The following is a 20249-nucleotide window of genomic DNA, read 5'->3' as shown; positions in this document are numbered from 1 at the left end:
CTGAGCAGTCTAACGTAGCTGAAGGACAAGAAAAAGACCTTAAAACAGACTTTATGAATACAATAATAGTCTTTAAAGTAGAAATTAATATCTCCTTTAAGAAATCCAGAAAACGTGACCCTCCCATTTCCCTATGTTCTCATGCCCCACTTTTTGCCCTCTGCCACCCCCCACATGCAGTCCGCTCATGTAGATCTCATCCATTTCTCCTTTGCAGGGTCATCCATGTGTCCCTCCTAGGGTCTTTCCCTGTTAGGTAGCCTCTCTGGAGCTGTGGGTTGCATTCTAGCCTTCCCTTCCCTCACATCTAGTATCCACTTATGAGTGAGTCATAGTATGTTTGTTCTTCTGTGTCTGTGTTACCCCACTCAAGATGATATTTTCTAGTTCCATCCATTTGCCTGCAAATTTCATGATATAATTGTTTTTTTTTTTTTCTACTTCTGAGTAGTACTCCATTATGTATATATGCCACATTTTCTTTATCCATTCATCAGTTCAGGGGCATCTAGGTTGATTCCAGGTTCCGGCTATTACAAACAATGCTGATATGAACATAGCTGAGCAAATGCCCTTGTGGTATGATTGAGCATTCCTTGGGTATATGCCCAAGAGTAGTATAGCTGGGTCTTGAGGAAGATTTATTCCCAATTTTCTGAGAAACCATCAAACTTATTTCCAGTTTGCATTCCCACCAACAGTGAAGGAATGGGAGTGGAAAGCAGGGAGGAAGATACCATGATAGATGAGGACCTCATGGGAATAGGAAGAGGCAGTGTGCTGGGGAGGCACTCAGAAATCCACAAGGATGACACCAACTTGGTCTGCTGGCAGTGGTCCAGAGGATGCCTGGATGGTCTACCCTGGTGACCAGTCTAGTGAATAACCTAGCTATCATCATAGAGCCTTTGTCCAGTGACTGTTGGAGGCAGACGCAGAGATCCACAGCCGGGCACCTGGCTAAGCTCCTGGAATCCAATTGATGAGAGAGAGGAGGGATTTTGCAGGCAGGGGACATCAAGATCATGATGTGAAGATGTGCAGAGATGACCAGCCACACTAGTGGAAGCCCATGAACTGTGGACTGGTGGCTATTGGGCCCCCATGGGACTGGACTAAGCCCTCTGGATATGGAAGATGGTTGTTTGGCTTGAACTTTTTGGGTGGCACCCAGGCAGGGGGATCAGGATCTGTCCCTGGTGCATGGGCAGGCTTCTGGGAATCTAGTGCCTGTGGTGTGACACCTTGTGCAGTCTTGGTGCAGTGGGAAGGGGCTTGGACCTGCTTAGGCTCAGTGTGCTGGGCTCTGCTGACTCCCCATTGGAGGCCTTGATTTGGGTGATATGAGGATGTGGGGTGACTTGGGAAAGAGGACTCGAGGGTGGGAGGAGGGAGGAGGGGGAAAGCTGTCCCTGTTACTCATCTGTCTTAAAGTGGCATGGCAGGGGAATTTGCCCACCTCACTCCCCCACCTTTACCCATCAATGCCTCAGACGGGTGGGAAAATTGGCCCTGTAGTCATAAGGGCTGGAGAGCTGTCTCTGACCCCCACCAGCTGTTACACTTGGGAGAGTAGGCCCTATACCTCACTAGGGTAGCACAAGAGAGCCAACCCTGTTAGCAGAAGTGTGGGTGAGCCAGCTCCAAAGTTGTAAGTGTGGGAGAGCTGTCCCCACTACTCATCTGTCATGCAGCAGTGTGGGTGAGGGAGAGATGCTCCCTTTATTCTCTGCTCCTTACTGCCTGCAACAGACTAATAAGATGACCCTCCAACCTTGCTGACTGCAGTACTCATGAAAATGGGACCTGCTCCTAGCTTAGGCAACACAACAAAGCTGGCCCTATTGTCTGTGACCCAGCCTCAATGTTTCCAGCAAGGGAGAATTGTCCCCATTACTCATCTGACATGTGGCAGCATGTGTGGAAAAGAGATGGCCTCTCCAAACCTGCACATCAACACTTGAGACAGGTGGAAGAGCTGGTCCTGGGGTCACAAGAGCAAGAGGACTGTCCCCACACCTCATTAGCCACAGCACTCAGGAGTGTCCCCTGCATCTTACCTGGGCAACATACTAGAACTGGCCCTGATGTTGAAGATGGGGGAGAGCTGACTCTGAAGGCATGAGAGCAAGAGAACTTGCCCCATCCATTGCTCATTGCTGCAAGAGTGAATTAATCAGAGCAATGTTAGAGAATTCACCCTGGTGGTGAGGACAAGGGAGAACTGGCAGGTTGACCAACCCTGCAGCTACCCAGGCTCCAAACCAGGATTATGACTTGGCCCACCCCAGCATCCACCCCATCTGGAGTGATGTGAAAGGGCCCGACCCAAAGCTCAGGATCTCCACAACACAGGGCAACAGCAGGCTGTCCAACAAGAGTCCCAGTGAGATCCCAGCATTGCTGGCATAGTAGCAACCAGAGGCCTGAAACCAGGCCAATGACTCTACAATGAACACTTCTAAGTAAAGATATGTGGACAAAGGGGTTTACTACATGACTCACTGTGTCACACAGCAACTTCCATGATGAGATTTTTAATTCTTTTAGTTGTTTTTCTTTTTTTCTATTAAATTTTGTTGGAGAGGAACATGTGCAGGGGCAGTGGGTGGATGCAAAGGGACAGGGAAATGAATGGGATCAAGATGCATGATGTGAAAGACACACTGAATAAGTAAAAAGAAATAAATAAAAAGAGGTGAAAAAAGGAAAACACAGATAGTGTAAGGAAACAAAAATAAAACTGTTAAAGACCTGAAATTGAAAATAGAATCAATAATAAAAATTCAATCTGAGGCAATTCTGGATATGAAAAATTTAGAAATTTGAACAGAAACTACAGAGACAAACTTTAACAACAGAATTAAATTAATGAGAGAAAATCCCAAGCATTGAAGATATAATAGAAGTAATGGACACAAAGGTCAAAGAAGATGTTAAATCTGAAAGCTCCTGACACAAAAACATCCAGGAAATCTGAGACACTAAGAAAAGACCAAGCATAAGAATAGTAGGTATAGAGGAAGGAGAAAACAAAACAGCTCAATGGACCAGAAAACATTTTAAACAAAATCATAGCAGAAAGTTTTCTTTGCCTAAAGAAGGAGATGCCTATAAAGGTACAAGAAGCATACAGAACAACAAATGGATTGGACCAGAAAAGAAAGTCTTCTTGCCACAAAATAATCAAAACACTAAACATACAGAACAAAGAAAGAATATTAAAAGCTGCAAGGAAAAAAGACCAAGTAAGATATAAAGGTATGTCTATTAGAATTACGCCTGGCTTCTTTCTTTGTTAATTAATTAAAAGTTTTATTTTACATGCTGACTGCAGTTTCCCCTCTCTCCTCTTCTCCTGTTCCCTTCCCCCACTACTTCCCCTCTGCACCCCCATCCAATCCTCCTCTGTTTTCTTCAGGAAGTGGCAGGCCTCCCATGACTGTTAACAAAGCATGGCATATGGAAATTCTGAAATCCAAAATGGCCTGGACAGATGTGCTGCAGACTCAAGAGACCACAGACACCAGACCAGACTAATATATATAGCAGTATTCTCAATCAGCATAGATGGAAAAAATAAGATATTCCCTGATAAAGCCAAATTTAAACAATACCTATCTAAGAAGAAAAATTCCAATATAAGGAGGTTAACTGCATTCATAAAAACACAGGGAATAAGTACTCTCATCAAAGGAAAATTCCACCAAGTGGACATTGCAATTCTTAATATCTATATGTAACAGGAATCTTAAAGAGTCTTGTTAATAAAATCAAACCTGAGGCCAGTTATTGGGGTGAATGCTGGAAGGTCAGAGAAGTAGAACAAGTCACAGCTTCCTCACCTCGCTAGTTCCTCAGCTGGTCTTGTTTCCTCAGACTGCTAGCTTCTGAGTCCTCATCCAAATGGCTCTCAGCTGAACTGCGGCTCGAAAGCCTGAATGCTTAACCAGCCAAATGCTAAACTAGCTCTGGTGCCTGGTTTTCATGCCTTATATATCTTCTGTTCTCTGCCATCACTCCCTGGGATTAAAGGCTATCTTTCTGGGATTAAAGGTGTGAGTCACCATGCCTAGCTGTTTCCAATGTGGCCTTGAACTCAAAGAGATCTGCCTGGCTCTGCCTCCCGAGTGCTGGGATTAAAAGCATGTGCTACCACTGCCTATCCTCATGTTTAATATTGTGGCCGTCCTGTTCCCTGACCACAGATAAATTTATTTCAGAGAACACATAATATTTCGGGGAACACAATACCACCACATCTATACACTAAACAGAAGGGCATCCAAGCTTGTAAAAGGAACACTAATACAGCTTAAATCACATATTGACCCTCACACACTGATAGTAAGAGACTTCAATACCCCACTTTCACCAGTATACAGGTCATCCAGACAAAATCTAAACAGAGAAATGCTGGAGCTAACTGACATTATAAAGCGAATGAGCCTAATAGCTATTTACGGAACATTTCACCCAAACACAAAAGAAAATCCCTTCTCTGCACCCCATGGAACCGTCTCAAAAGTTTACAAAGCAAGTCTCAACATATACAAGATAATTGAAATAACACCCTCTTTATTTTATCTGACCACAATGAATTAAAGCTGGATATCAACATCAGCAACAATAAAAAGCTTACAAACCCATGGAAACTGAGGAACTCACTACTTCATGAAAATGGAAATAGAAAGAAAATAAGAAAACAATAATGACTTCTTAGAATAAATTTATAGGACACAATGAAAAAAATTTTAAAAAGCAAGTTCATAGAACTTGTCTACAAAAAAAGATTAAAGAGATCTCATATTAGTAACTTAAAGGCAAACATGAAAGCATAAGACAAAAAGAAGACATCACATCCAAGAGGAATATATAGTAAGAAATAATATTAGAAATTAAATCAATAAAATACAAACAATAAAAATATCAAGAATAAATGAATTGAGGGATTGATTCTTTAGGAAATCAATAATACTGACAAATTAAAATTAACTAAAAGAAAAAGAGAATATACAAATTAACAAAATTGGGGATGGAAAGTTGGACATTAACAACAGGAAACAAGGAAATCTAGAGAATATTAAGGACATTAAAAAAAAAAAACCTACGGTCCAGCAAACTTGAAAATCTAAAAGAAATGTATAATTTTCAGACACATACCTCTTACCAAAGTTAAATCAAGATCAGATATGTAATTTAAACAGATCTAAAGTTCCTAGTGAAATAGAAGCTGTCATTAAAATCTCCCAAGCTGAAAAATCCCAGGGCAGAATTCTACCAGGAAAGTTAATGCCAATACTCCTCAAATTATTCCACAAAATAGAAACAAAATGGACATTGATCAATTTATTGTATGATCCCACAGTTCTCCTGATACCCAAAACAAAATAGTCAAGAATGAAAGAGAATTACACATCAATTATCCTTATGACCATAGATAGACACTTCTCAATAGAATACTTGCAAGTCAGTTTCACAAACACATCAAGTATCCACTTATGAGTGAGTACATATCAGGTTTGTCTTTCTGAGTCTGGGTTACCTCACTCAGGGTGATTTTTCTAGCTTCATCCATTTGCCTGCAAATTTTGTGATGTCATTGTTTTTTACTGCTGAGTAGTACTTCATTGTGTGTATGTACCACATTTTCTTTATCCATTCTTTGATTGAGGGGCATCTAGGTTGTTTCCAGGTTCTAGCTGTTATGAATAATGTTGCTATGAGCATAGTTGAACAAAGGACCACCAGACTGCAACTTACAGCTCCAGAGAAGCTGAGTAACAACAAGGATCCTAAGAGGGACACATGGATCACCCTGAGAAGGAGAAATAGATGAGATCTCCTGAGTAAACTGGAAGTGAGGGGGGAACAATAGAGGGTAGGAGATGAGGAGGGGGATTAGAACATAAGGGAACAGGATGGTCGAACTGGAACAAGGATGGAGTGGGAAAACAAAGGAAGAGATATCTTGATAGAGGGAGACATCATAGGGACAGGGAGAAACCTGATGCTAGGGGAGTTCCCAGAAATCCACAAGGATAACCCCAACTTAAACTACTAGCAATAGTGGAGAGTGTACCTGAGCTAACCTACTATGGTAATCAGATTGGTAAGTACCCTAACTGTCATCATAGACCTTCATCCAGTAACTGATGGAAACAGATGCAGAAATCCACAGCCAAGCACCAGGCAAACTTCACGAGTCCAGTCCAAGAGAGGAAAGAGGGATTCTACAAGCAAGGAGCATCAAGATCATGATAGGGAAACTTACAGATACAACCAAACCAAACTAGTGGGAACTCATAAACTTTAGACCAAAAGCAGTGGAGCCTGCATGGGACTGGACTATGACCTCTGCATAAGCTAGACAGTTGTGTAACTTGATCTGCTTAAGGGGCCCCCTGGCAATGGGAATAGGATCTATCCCTAGTGCATGAACTGGTTTTTTGGAGACCATTACCTATGGTAGGACACCTTGCACAGCCCTGATGCAGGAGAAGAGGCTTGGACCTGCCTCAACTGAATGTACCAGGCTTTGCTCATGGGAGGCTTTACCTTTTCAGAGGAGGGGATGGGTAGTGGGCAGGTGGTAAGTTTGGGGGCGTGTGAGGAGGGATGAGAGGGGGATCTGTGGTTGGTATACAAAAGGAATAAAAAAATTCTTAATAAAGAAAGATATAATAAAAAAGAAAACACATCAAAAATCCACCATGATCAAGGAAGCTTCATTCCACAGATGCAAGGATGGTTCATTATGTGTTAACTGATAAATATAAACCCACCATATAAACAAACTGAAAGACAAAAACCACATGATTGTATCATTAGATCCAGAAAAGGCCTTTGACAAAACACAACACCTTTTCATGATAAACGTTCTGGAGAGACTGTGGATACAAGGGACATATTTCAACATAATAAGTGCAGTCTACAGCAAGCCCATATCAAACATCAACTTAAATGGAAGAAACTCAAAGTAACTCAAGAAAAATCAGGAACAAGACATGGTTGATTAGTCTCTCCATATCTATTCAACATAATATTTGAAGTCTTATCAAAAGCAATAAGACAACTGAAAGAGATAAAAGAGAAAAAAATTGAAAATAATGAAGTCAAAGATTCTTTATTTGTAATGATATGATAGTATACATGAATATCCCTAAAAATTCCACTGGGAAACTCATGTAGCTGAAAGCTCTTTCAGCAAAGTAGGTGGATACAAAATTAACTCACAAAAATCTGTAGTCTTCTATATACAAATGTAAAATGGACTGAGAAAGAAATCAGAGAAACAATACCTTTCACAATAACCTAAAAATACCTTGGGTTATGTCTAACAAAGCAAGTGAAGATTTGCTTGAAAAAAAGCATTGGAAGATTGAAAAAAGAAATTGAAGAAGTTATCTGAAGATGGAGAGCCTTCCCATGCTCATGATCAATAAGACTAATATAGTAAAAAATAGCTGTCCTGCCAAAAGCAATCTACAGATTCAATACAATCCCCATCAAAATTCCAACACAGTTCTTTGCAGATTATAAAAGGACAATTTTCATCCTTATATGGAAACATAAAACATCTAAAACAATATCTAAGACAATCCTGAATAATAAAGTAAGTGCTTGAAATATCACCATCCCTAAACTCAAATTGTAAAGAGGTATAGTAATAAAACAGGCTGGTATTGAGTGAAAACAGACTTGTTGGTCAACAGAATCAAATTAAAGACCCAGCTATAAATCCACACCTATGGACACCTGCTTTTTGATAAAGAAGCCAGAAATACACACTGGAAAAAAGGGATAGTGCATAGTGCTGGTCAAACTGGATGCTTGAATGTTTAAGAATGTAAATAAATCCATATTTATTACCCTTCATAAAACTCTATTTCTAATGGATCAAAACTCTGAACTTGAAACCAGATATACTAAATCTGTAATAAAAAAAGTAAAAGTGGGGGCTAACAGAAAAAGATTTTTCTGAACAGAACACCTTTAGCAGAGGCACAAAGATAAACAATTAATAAATGGGACCGCATGAAATGGAAAAGCTTCTGCCAGGCAAAAGACAATGTCCTATGTACAAAGTGAACCCGACAAAGATGAAAAAGATGTTTATCAACTAGATATCTGATAAGGGGTTAATAATATCCAACATATTTAAAGAACTTAAAAATAACTAGATGTCAAGAAAAAAAACAAACATGGGGTACAGTTCTAAACAGAATTTTTAAAAGGGGATACTAAATGGCTGAGAAACATTTAAATGATCAACATCCTTAGTCATCAGGAAAATACAAATCAAAACTACTTTCAGATTTCATCTTAAACCCATTCAGAATGGCTAAGATCAATAAAACAGCTAATGATGGCAAGGTTGTGGAATAAGGAGAACACTCATCCAACACTGGTTCAAACCTGTATAGCCACTAATGGAAATCAGTGTGGCATTTCCTCAGGAAGATGGAAATCTACTACAAGATCCAACTATTCCAGTTTTTGGCATATACCCAAAAGATGCTTTACCCTACCACAAGGACACTTGCTCAAAAACCTTCACTGATGCTCTTTTCATAATAGCCAGAAATGAGAACCAAACTAGATGTCCCACCACAGAAGAACAGATAAAGAAAATGTGATGCATTACCTAATAGGGTATTACTTAGCCATTAAAAAAAGTGACATCATGAAATTCACAGTTGCATGGCTAGAAATAGAAAAAAGTCATCCTGAGTGAGATCTCCCAGATCCAGAAAGAAAAATATGGTATGCATTTGCTTATGGATGCTATGAATGTTGGATATTAAGTCAATGTTAACCAAGCTATAATCCACAGAACCATAGAGAAGGGGAATAGAGTAACGGATTATAAGAGACATCTCATTAGGAAATGAATATAGAATAGATATTGTGCATGGATGTTGAGGCTGGAATGGAGCATCAGGGGAGGATAGAGAGGGGATGAGGGGAAATATATAGGGAGAGTGTGCTGGTTTGACTAAGAATGTTCCCCATAGCCACTAGGCCACACCTCCTGACAGTGCCACTCCCTGGTGACCAAGCATTCAAATCTATGAGTTTATGGGGGCCATTCCTATTCAGATTTTAGGATGCTGAGGTGTTTTATTCCATAAGCCTAGCAGTTCTTTTTCTGCTACTACTGTTTGAACTAAGTCCCCAAACTAGTAACCAGAGGGATTTGATTGAGGTTGTTTTATGAATTTCAGAGACAGGAGAGTAAAAAGTGGAGATAAAACTTTTCAAGATGAAGTAAGTCATTAATGGGTCACCACAGACAGGAGCTGTTCCAATAATCAGTTCACCTTTTTATTTAATGCTTTTTGAGACAAGTGAGGAACACTAGTTTAAGAAACCAACCAACCAGCACAAAAACAGCAAGACCCTTTAACTTCCCCTAGTCCAGTGTCATCCACTGTTTATAATCAGGAGAATTAATCTGCTGCCATTGTAATGAAGAGGATATGCACAACCATAGCTGTTCCTATTAGCTTTCAGAGCCAGATATATGGGTTAAAGCCTTAGAGATCAAGGAAATAGTGAGAGCCACCAACCACCGGACCTCTCCAGCTCTGTAAACTCCAAAATGCAAGTTACTTCCTGTCTAACCTGTGCCTTTATTGTCTTGCTTTTCTGCCTTCTCATTGGTTCTTAGCCTAACTACCTCACTTCCTTATCACTGCCTGTCTATACAGACCTCCAGGTCTCTACGGTTGGTGCTGGGATTAAAAGCATGTGTCACCACCACTCTTGGCTCTGTTCCCTTGACCTTGAATACACAGAGACCTGCCTGCCATGTGGTCAAATTAAGGGCATGTGCTATCACTGCCTGACTATTGTGTTAATGGCTTGCTATTTCCTCTGATCTCCAGGCAAACTTATTTATTAACATACAAACAAAATATCACCACAGGTTTATTTTTATAAAAAGTATTTTTGCATCATATAATTCAATAATCTCTTAAGAAATATGTTCATGAATCCCAGATACCCTGAGAATTCTTGTTCTTGTGAGATTTTCTGGTAGACACTAGAAAAAAAATCCTCCATGGTCTCATGCGATGAATAATTTTCACATTATACTTTAAGTCACATTCAGCAAGGTTTATAATACTTAAACTTCAATGAACCATACACTAGAGAGTGATGTGGTAAACTTCCATGTAAATGTGAGATAAAATAATCAATAATAATATTTCTTCCTTTTTTAAGATTTATTTATTTATTATGTATTTAGCATGTATGACTGCAGGCCAGAAGAGGACACCAGCTCTCATTACAGATGGTTGTGAGTCACCATGTGGTTGCTGGGAATTGAACTCAGGACCTCTGGAAGAGCAGTCAGTGCTCTTAACCTCTGAGCAATCTCTCCAGCCCTCCAAAAATAATATTTCTTTTTTATATAATTTAATTTAATTTTACATATCAACCATGGGTTTCCCTGTCCTCCTCCATCCCGCCCCCACCCCCACCTCCCCCTGGAGAACACCCCCCATTCCCATCTTACTAGGTGCAGAAAAGGTATTTGACAAAATCCAACACCCCTTCATGATAAAGGTCTTGGAGCGAATAGGAATACAGGGAATATACCTAAACATAATAAAGAAAATTTACAGCAAGCCAACAGCCAACATCAAATTAAATGGAGAGAAACTCAAAGGGATTCCACTAAAATCAGGAACAAGGCAAGGCTGTCTGCTTTCCCCATACCTTTCAATATAGTACTTGAAGTTCTAGCCAGAGCAATAAAATATAAGGAGATTAAGGGGATATAAATTGCAAAGGAAGAAGTCAAGCTTTCCCTATTTGCATATGACAAGATAGTATACATGAGTGACCCCAAAAATTCAACCAAGAAACTGATACAGCTTATAAACACTAGCAGGATGCAAGATCAACTCAAAAAATCAGCAGCCCTCCTATATACAATAGACAAAAAGGCTGAGAAGGAAATCAGAGATACATCACCCTTTACAATAGTCACAAATGATATAAAATACCTTGGGGTAACTCTAACTAAGCAAGTGAAGGACCTATATGACAAGAACTTTAAGTCCCTTCAAAAAGAAATCAAAGATGTCAGAAAATGGAAAGATCTCCCATGCTCATGGATAGGCAGGATTAACCTAGTAAAAATGGCAATCTTACCAAAAGCAATCTACAGATTCAATGCAATCCCCATCAAAATACCAACACAATTCTTCACAGACCTGGAAAGAATAATACTCAACTTCATATGGAAAAACAAAAAACCCAGGATAGCCAAAAGAATCCTGTACAATAAAACAACCTCAGGAGGCATCACAATCCCCGACCTCAAACTCTACTCTAGAGCTACCATCATAAAAACAGCATGGTGCTGGCATAAAAACCGACATGTGGACCAATAGAATCAAAATGAAGACCCTGATATTAACCCACACACCTATGAACATATAATTTTTGACAAAGAAGCCAAAAATGTACAATGGAAAAAAGAAAGCATCTTCAACAAATGGTGCTGGCATAACTGGATGTCAATGTGTAGAAGGCTGTAAATAGATCCATATCTGTCACCATGCACAAAACTTAAGTCCAAGTGGATCAAAGACCTCAACATAAATCCAGTTACTCTGAACCTGATAGAAGAGAAAGTAGGAAGTACTCTTCAATGCATTGGCATAGGAGATCACTTCCTAAATATAACACCAGTAGCACAGACACTGAGAGAAACAATCAATCAATGGGACCTGTTGAGACTGAGAAGCTTTTGTAGAGCAAAGGACACAATCAAAAAGACAAAGTGACAGCATACAGAACGGGAAAAGGTCTTCACCAACCCCACATCTGACAGAGAGCTGATATCCAGAATATATAAATAACTCAAGAAATTAGACATCAAAATGCCCAACAGTCCAATTAAGAAATGGGCTATAGAACTAAACAGAGAATTCTCCACAGAGGAAGTTCAAATGGCTGAAAGACATTTAAGGAATTGCTCAACATCCCTAATTATCCGGAACTGGAATCAAAATGACTCTGAGATACCACCTTACACCTGTCAGAGTGGCTAAGATCAAAAACACAGAAGACAGCTTATGCTGGAGAGGATGTGGAGCAAGGGGAACTCTCCTCCACTGCTGGTGGGAATGCAAGCTTGTACAGCTACTTTGGATATCAATATGGCGCTTCCTTAGAAAATTGGGAATCAATCTCCCTCAAGACCCAGCTGTAGCACTCTTGGGCATATTCCCAAGGAATGCTCAATCATACCACAAGGGCATTTGCTCAGCTATATTCATATCAGCATTGTTTGTAATAGCCAGAACCTGGAAACAACCTAGATGCCCTACAACTGAAGAATGGATAAAGAAAATGTGGTACATATACACAATGGAGTACTACTCAGCAGAGAAAAAACAATGATATCATGAGGTTTGCAGGCAAACGGATGGATCTAGAAAAAATCATCCAGAGTGGGGTAACCCAGACTCAGAAGGACAAACATGGTATGTACTCACTCATAGGAGGATACTAGATGTAAAACAAAGATGACTAGACTGCTACTCATAACTGTAGGGAGGCTACCTAGAAAACAGGACCCTAAGAAAGACAGGGATCGCCCAATGACAGAGAGATGGATGAGATCTACATGAACAACCTGGACATGAGTGGGGATACTGAAGGGCAAGGCTGGAGGGAAAGAGAGCTTAGGGGAGCAGGAGATCCCAGCTGGATCAAAAACAGAGAGGGAGAACAAGGAATAACAGACCATGATAAATGAAGACCACATGAGAATAGGAAGAAGCAAAGTGCTAGAGAGGTCCCTAGAAATCCACAATGATACCTCCACTGTAGACTACTACCAGTGGTCGAGAGAAAGCCTGATCTGACCTAGTCTGGTGATCGGATGGCCAGACAACCTAACTGTCATGCTGGAACTCTCATCCAATAATTGATGGAAATGGATGCAGAGATCCTTGGCCAGGCCCCAGGTGGAGCTCCAGTGCCACGCCCATGACGGTGTCGCCTGCGTGACAAATGCCTTGGATAAGGTAGTTACATGGGAAAGGGGGGCTCGCGGCCCTCGGGTCTATGGCCCCGGCGACCCCTCATCAATCTGCCCGAATCAAGGTGCCAGGCTACACGGAACCACGCAGATCTGCTTGCAGAGGCTGGCTGGCACTCTGCCTTCTTCTCTTTGCAGCTGTAATTATTGTTGTTTCCTTGTGTATTAATTCCAAGAAGTTAACTCTTAATGTTCCTGATGTGCCCCATAAAGAGAGTAATGATTCCTCAAAAGTGGCTTCAATACCCCCACCTATGATTCAAGCTCTTAGGCCAACAGTTCAAGAGGGTCCCTAAAGTTTGGAGGAATTCATGAATGATTTAGAGCAAAAAGAACTTATGATTCAGAAGGACGAAGACTCTAGCAAAGAGAGAATGAAAGTAAAGGTACAGGCACTCATAGGCAATCCACACGCGCAGCCGACAGCAGCTGCGAGGAAGCAGTTACAGGAATTAGCCATTCCTACAAGAATTATTCAGGGACAAATAAAGTTTCTCATCAAGGGTTGATGGTGGCAACCCCCTAACTTTAATCTTAGATATAATAATTATTTAGAGCCATTACCTTTTACGGGAGCTTATGACGTACATGGGAACCGATGTGTGAATCTTAATGGTATGAAAACAGAATGACATAAGTTACAGTTCATGGAAAGATTAGCTAGGTACCGACCCCCCTGGTGCCTTCTCACCCACAGGCAAAGGTTAAAATATTTTCACACAAATGAAACCATGGTTTAAACAATGATGGAAAGGGTTTAATTTTGATACAGAACAAAGGTATAGAAGAAAAACTACAGCTAGGGCCATAATGTTCTCTGTCTGGATGAGGAACCACAAAAGAAAAAGTAAAGGCTATACTCATGAGATCTGTTAATCATTCTGAGAAAAATGTGTAACTACATTGTTGATTCTATGTCTATCACCTTACTGGCCGATTGCCATGTTTCCTCAAGTAACTGTATAAAATTCACTGCTTGGTCTGAGTAAAATTGCAGCAGCTTCACAACATACTCTCGTGTCTGTGGCTGTCTGTCATTCGCCGAATCCCACTTATCCTGAGTACCTTCACCCCGTTCTCCCTCGGTCTGGTGGTCTAGCTGAGATCCAGTCCGTGGCACTCCAGGAGTCCAATTGGTGAGAAAGAGGAGGGATTATATGAGTGAGAATTGTTGAGACCAACATTGGAAAAAGCACAGGGACAAATAACCAAACTAATAGAAACACATGAACTATGAACCAATAGCTGAGGAGCCCCCAACTGGATCAGGTCCGCTGGATAAGTGAGCCTGTTGATTAGCTTGAACTGTTTGGGAGGCACCCAGGTAGTGTGACCTCGACCTGTCCTTAGTGCATGAGCTGGCTGTTTGGAACCTGGGGCTTATGCAGGGACACTGTGCTCAGCCTGGGAGGAGGGGCCTGGACCTGCCTGTACTGAATCTACTGGGTTGAGCAAAAGTAGTATTTCTAAGAGAACGATTATTCATGCATGAGTTTAGGACAGAAAGAGGTGCATGTGGAGAAGGAGGGATCATTTGTGCTTTTTATTCACAAGGATGGTGACCTGTTTTGAAGTGCAGAAAGCCTGCTCATATCTGTGTATAGAGGTTGTTAAGAAAGGTGCTAAACAGTAAAAGGGTTAGTGTTTTTACCATTTATATTTGACTTGCAGATAATTGTGCAACATTAGTAGTCAGTACAATCCAGGTATAAAACAGAATAAACACTTTGAAATTTTCATAATCTCTAACATTTAATATAACAAACTGAACATAAATGCATTCATTAGCATTTTGTTCTGCAGCTATTTTTTAAATCATGGAGTATGTAGTAAATGTGATTGTTAAGGCAGGACAAATCAGTGGTTCGGTGTTATGGAATATAATCACATGATAGTGTGCATTTTTACTAGTGTTATCATTGAGAAGAGTTGTGTAAATGGAACACTTTATAAAATCATTTTAAACCAATGCATTGAACATGTGTACACACTCGTGTAATTAGAAAGCACCACAGTAAATTGTTTCCTTTTGCCTATTTCAGTGACTATGTGCAACCATCCATCTTGATCTGGAAATCTTGGGTATCTGTACATTAGATTTGCCTTTATGGATTCTCATAGACTGCAACAGCACAGCTGGAGTTTATATATGCTCTCTGCCTTCTTTAGTTTTCATGTTTCTGTTCCCTACACTTCTCCATGCATTTACTCTGATCTTTTGTTGCAGCATGGCCACTGTGCTCTTCTTATAGTCAACTTTCCTTCCTCAATAGTTGCTAATTTCACTCCCTGAGCAACCAACCACAAGAATGAATCATTTGCCTCAGTGGGTACAGAAGTGAGAACAAGAAAGTACAGTTCCTGAAAGTCTCTATCTTTCCATTATACCATCATAGAAATATTAAATAGAGCATCTTGTTGATAAGCAGCAATGAGTCATGAGGAACTGTACCATTGTGTCTTAGGAATTAAACTGGCCAGGGCCAATTGTCTTGGCAAAGAAGTCTACAAAATTATCTTTAATGAACAGGAATAAAACTATGCAGGGGTACAGTCAACATTCTGCTGGTTCTTTTAGGCATATTTCAGCTGAAAATTAGGACTCAGTTCACCTACTTTTCTTCAGGTTTAAACACTCAACCTCCTGTGAATAGGAATAGAGGGAGGCTGAGAGTTGCTGGAAGAATATTTAAGGAACTAAATATGAAATTGAAACCCTGCCTGAGCAGTACAGAGAAATGTTAAAGGTAATTGGTAACAGTTTTCAATCATGTTTAGGAGAAAGCTTTCCAGCAACCTCTGCAGTCATGTAGTGTTCTCAAACTCTTAGTAAAATCCACTACAGCCACCAAGTTAGATCACCATTTTGACCACCAAGAGCACAGCTTTCCAAACAGTGGCCTCCATTTGCTTCACTTCCAGATTTTGTAAAACTCCTTTCATTGACAGTTAATCAGAAGCATTAATGAGAAGGGAACTCCGGGAGGCAGTGTCCCAGTTTTTCCTTTGTTCTTAGAGCACAGCTAAGAAAGCCATCTTAATACTGACCCAGTAATAACTAGCTTAAATAAGTGTCTTTGACAATAAACAAAGCAGTCTGTGACCAGAACAGTTTTAATGTGTGCAGTCCTGTTCTGAAAAAAGCCAAAGAAATTGTCTCAGACACTGCAAGTCATGGCTTCTGTCACCTCCTCTACTTGGAGTTGGAGACAGGCTGTGACAAACAAGATACATTTGGTATTTTCTTGTTAAATTATCTCACATTATGCAGGACCTTTTAAAATTCATGGCCATTTCCAATGCTTAAATCTCTAACACCCATCCTCACTTCAACAAACAGAGCTCTAAAAATTTTGTTTTGTATAGAAGTTGAAAAATTAAGCCAGGTGGTGGTGGTGCACACCTTTAATTCAAGCACTAGGGAGGCAGAGGCAGGCAGATCTCTGTGAGTTCAAAGCTACACAGAGAAACCCTGTCTCAAAAAAAAATAAGTTGAAAAATTAAAACTGCTTCTAGATGATCAATGTTTGTATTTTCATTAGAATTACATAATTCAACGCCATACAAGAAAAATGTTGATTTCAATATTAAATTATAAATTTGACAATTCTGAGAAGTTGCAGTGTCAGGATTTTTTCTTCTGTTCTTTTCTCACTTACTACTGCATATAGTAACCAAATGTATTAATCATAAAATTTAAAATTCAAGTACTAGAAAATTAAATTGGTCTCTATCTAGTGGGACCAAGAGGACATGACACTCTAAGGAAATGTTTGGCCTTTTCTTTGTGGTTTCAAATGCTATGAGCATGTTTACAAAGGCACTTTGTAATTAAGTTCTTTTTAATAGCTTACAATTATAAATGATGTAAACAGCCAGTTAATGGTGATTCTCATATTGATCTTAACAGTACTCTTATTGTCTAGGGTATCTATCGAAATGCCCAAAGATGGAAGCTCAGGAGAAGTGAAAGTAAAACTCCAAATAACAGGTCTCAAACTTAATAGTCTGAAGTTTATTTAATAACTATAATGATAACAATGTTCATTATTCTAAACAAATAAAAATATTCTTATATGTCTGAAGACAGGTATCCAAATTTTAGTAATTAAACAGTGATACAAAATCTATTCTATTCTAAATAATACATATATGAAATTATCAAAAACTAAAAAAATAAGTGAAAGACAACTGTCATTCAAGAACTTCATATGCAATGAGATTATTTTTCAGAAAGAAATAAAAATAAATATAAAAATACAATTAGCAAACTTATACCTAGAATATAAGCCTCATGACCAACATGCTTTTCCACATGCTTCAGAAAGGACAATTATATGGCAATGCAACTCAGATTGACATTGTAAAGAGTAGACCATTGAAAAAGAAATGACTGAACATCTGTAGTCACTGTACTTTGTTCAGTTTGGATTTTTTGTGGTAATCACCATCTAGTTCAAACAGAAGCTTCTCAGAGGTGGTTAAAAGACAGTTTAATTTATAGGCATAATGATATTATTAGGAGTTGTTTTAATACTATGTCCATTTAACAGCATTAGAGTAACAGATTCTCTTCTATGGACTATGTCCTGTCTAGCTATAGGTTCTTGGCCTGATACTGACATGTCATATGTGGGTTTCATCTTGTGGAGCTAGAATTAAATCTAATCAGAAAGTGCTTGTTATTCCAATGGAGCTAAAGCCACTATTGCAAGTCTGTACCACCTTAATTCTGTAACTCAAGTATATATGGTGTCTTCAGCAATAGGGCTAGGTCTTCCATCAAAATCTAGAAGGTAACCAAGATCAATGGCAATAGCCTGTAAAAGTTGTGAATGGGAGTCTATGGGACCTCTCTGGACAACAATTCTAAAAGAAGCAACCGAGTCCTGACACAGGGCTTTTATTTGTCAGCTGCTGGTATCTAGTAGGGCATTGTTACTCTGTTATATGATAACTACATTTTAACTCATGTATATGTATAACACAATTTCTACAGTAGTAGGTTTCTATTTGACTTTTTTAAAGGTCTTTAGTGTTATTTGTCCCTAATCATATTCCCTTCCCTTCCCTACCCTCCACCCCATATCCCAGCTTAACCATTCCTTTCCATTATTCTCTCTTACCCTTTTTACCAGTGTATTGTAACCTCTCTCCCTTGAATGCCCCTCCATGATCCCTTAGTTATTTCCTGACATCTATGGGTATCAGTGGGGGTCCCTGCAAGCTCTACTGCCAGCAGAGAAATGAATAAGGAAGGAAAGAATGAAAATTCAGTTCAGCATGACTTAACCTGCACTGGTTCAAACTTCTGGAATCCAATACCAAATGGTTTACTTTAGACATATTTAAATGCAGTATAATTTTAGAAAAAAGTTTCTTAGTAACAGCTGTCCTAATCTCATGTGCACAATAAAGCACACTTTTTTGCAAAGTACATGTAAACATGAAGATGGGTTCTATAGCTTAAGGGCGCAGGATCTGATGTGGTCTCTGACCACGGTAGTGTAGAGGTCAGCAGGTTCTAAAGTACATGTGACATTTGCCCTAAGGATTGGTTTCATTGACTGAGAAACAAAGGTAAAGATAAAGTTCTAGGAAGGGAGAGTCTGGGATAAACATTCTGGGATATGTTGGTAAGGTCTGACAATACAGATAGTAAAGATCACCAGGTACTTAATGTGATTTTTGTCTTTCTGGGTCTAAAATACTTCACTCATAATGATTCTTTCTAACCCCTTCCTTTTACCTGTGAAATTTATAATTTTATCTTTCTTGATTGTTGATAATATCCCATTGGCAAATCTATCACATTTTTATTTTCTAGTCATCAGCTGATGGACATCTAGGCTGTTTCCATTCTCTGGATATTGTGAATAGAGCAATAAAAAGGTTATCTGATGGGGGAATGTCTTTTTGTATGCTGTGAAAAAGTGTTGCTCTGATTGGTTGATAAATAAAATGTTGATTGGCCAGTAGTCAGGCAGGAAGACAAGGAGAATTCTTGGAAGAGGAAGGCTGAGTCAGAAGACACCAGCCTGCTGTCCAGGTAGCAACATGTAATGCACACAGGTAAAGCCACGGAACATGTGGCAACATATAGATTAACAAAAATGAACTGAGTTTAAATGTAAGAGTTAGTCAGTGGTAGGCCTGAGCTAATGGCCAAGCAGTTTTAATTAATACAAGCTTCTGTATGTTTACTTGGGTCTGAGTTGCTGCAGACAGGGTGGGACACAGGAAAACTTCAGCTACAGGTATCTCAAGAGTAGGATATGGAGTCCTTTGTATATATACCAAGGCATTATAGCTGGATTATGTGGTAGATCTATTTTTAGGATTATAAAGAAACTCTACACTATTTTCCACAGTGGCTGTACCAGTTTGCATTCTGACAAGCTGAGAATCAATGTCCCCATCTGTTTTTATCCATGCCAGTATTTACCACCACTTGTGTTTCTGATTTTCACTATTCTGACTGGGATGAGATAAAAATCTCAAAGTAGTTTTAATTTGAATTTCTCTGATGCTAAAGATGATGAGTATTTTTCTAAGTGTTTACAAGATCTTTGTATTTCAGTTTTTTAGCCACATGGAATTTATTAATTCTTAACTGACATAAAATAAATGTACATATTTAGAGAATACAGTGTGATTTTTCCCTCTATTTTTATTTTAATTGAAGTATAGTTAATTTTTCCTTCCTTCCTTTTTGACCAAGTACCAGATTAAAAAAATCTATGATAATGAATATTTATTTTGATTCACAGCATTAAAGTTTTATTCCATGAACACTTGATCCCATAAAACTGCTCAGAATAGCATAGTAGAAGAATCATGTGACAGAGGAACTTCATCTCATGGTGGGCAAACAAGCAGACAAAGATGGAAAAGGGCCATAGGCAAAGTATCCCCTAGGAAGTGGTACCCTAGGCTTTAACAATGAGCCTATGGGAAATATTTTTTATTCAAACCATAACAGTTGTGCAAATGAAATTAATGTAGTCACTGCTGACCATAGGTTAGTAATTTCTTATACAGGTAAACAGAGTCTTTCTGTACAACATAAACATAACACTCCTCATTATTTACCAAATGTTTGAAAGTACAAATATACATAAACATCTGTACATGAATTAGAAGACATTTGGTTTATTAAGTCTCAAAAAATAGGTACTTGATA

This window comes from Onychomys torridus, chromosome 20 (assembly GCF_903995425.1).
Source record: "Onychomys torridus chromosome 20, mOncTor1.1, whole genome shotgun sequence".
Lineage (NCBI taxonomy): Eukaryota > Metazoa > Chordata > Mammalia > Rodentia > Cricetidae > Onychomys > Onychomys torridus.
The sequence above is the reverse complement of the archived record's forward strand: the minus strand, read 5'-3'. Positions refer to the sequence as shown.